Source organism: Penaeus monodon, chromosome 15 (genome assembly GCF_015228065.2).
Source record: "Penaeus monodon isolate SGIC_2016 chromosome 15, NSTDA_Pmon_1, whole genome shotgun sequence".
NCBI classification, from domain to species: domain Eukaryota; kingdom Metazoa; phylum Arthropoda; class Malacostraca; order Decapoda; family Penaeidae; genus Penaeus; species Penaeus monodon.
In genome coordinates, this window is record NC_051400.1 from 4,008,556 (window position 1) to 4,009,921 (window position 1,366).

Consider the following 1,366-nt stretch of genomic DNA (forward strand, 5'->3'; position numbering starts at 1 on the left):
TTGAATGATATTTGACAGTTAGGCAAACGTGCAATATGTAATAACCTTTTTATGTTCCTTTTCAAAAGGAAAGTTGGCTACACAGGAAAGGGAAACATAAATAATTGCTTTGGTGGATTTGCAGTTCAGAAATAGAAGGGTTACATGCAAGAAAAAGTGTGATATCATTTTTCATATTCGTTGTCAGGATCCATAAGCATGACTCTTTAAGCGGATTCCGTTTTTTCAGTCGTGGTAGTGGAAATAGCATCAGACCCACCACTGTCTTTGCCTTCAGTTCTGCAGGCAAGGCAAGGCAGTTTCTTTTCAAGGGCAGCACGGTACTTAGGATGGCTGATAGCGTACACGATGGGGTTGTAGACGGCATTGGCCTTAGCAAAGCAGAGCCCCAGATGGAGAATAGAGGAGTAACCATGGACCTGTGAACATTCCCTCCCCAGTTGATGACGAAGTAGGGGGTCCATGCTACGAACCATAAGGTGACGGTCATGAGAGCAACCTTGCACAGACGACACTCAGCTGAGGTCTTTTGAGCTTCCTCGCTTCTCAGGGACTTGACTCCCATCTTCTTGGCTTGTTCTCGCATTCCCTTCTCGTGAGCAGCCACAGCCTTAATGATGAAGGTGTAACTATAAATGATGTAGGCAAGAGGGAAGAGATAAACCCAGACTGAGTATACATATAGGTAACTCTTAAAAAAACTCCGACTCAGTCAGATAGTTGTTCCACATGCAGTCATGTTACCCTCGGAACATAACGTCCAACCAAAGAATGGTGGAAGACACCAAGAAAAGGGAAAAAGAACCATGTACCAGCAATCCTTAGCATGCACCTCCAGACTTTAATGGTTCACCAGATATTCCTTTCAAAAATGACATTGTATCGTCAGCAGTGATGAATACCATGGTCCCAAATGGAAAACATCCAAAAAGTGAACCAAAGAAACCATAGTCTCACAGAATAGTGCTCCAAGAGTCCTTGTCTGCCAGTAACACGACACAACCATAGAAGGGAACAAGGTGAGCATCATCGAGATGTCAGAAAAGGCCAGATTGCCCACCAGTAAATTAGCAGGCGATCGAAGAGATTTGGTGTTCATGAAGACCCATGTGTCGACGAGGTTTCCAGCTGAGGAGAGACTTCCCATGACAACCATCCAGAAACCAACGAGACTGTACCAAAGAGGGTTCATGGGAGGATATTGGTACCAGTGTTTATGCCCCATATGGAGAATCTCCTTTGGGCATGTGCCACCACTGTTATAGTTGCCATATGATTGGTGGTTTCCAGGATGGTGACTGGATTGGGGTTGTTCCATAACGACATCTGTTGCGAAATGAGATAATGATGAAAGATTTACCACGTT

The 1,366-nt window shown here is 44.4% G+C and overlaps 1 pseudogene; it reads right to left on the reverse strand.

The window, feature by feature from the left end:
- Positions 1–188: 188 nt before the first annotated feature.
- On the reverse strand, positions 189–1,147 carry LOC119582102 (annotated as a pseudogene).
- Between the last annotated feature and the right edge of the window lie 219 nt (positions 1,148–1,366).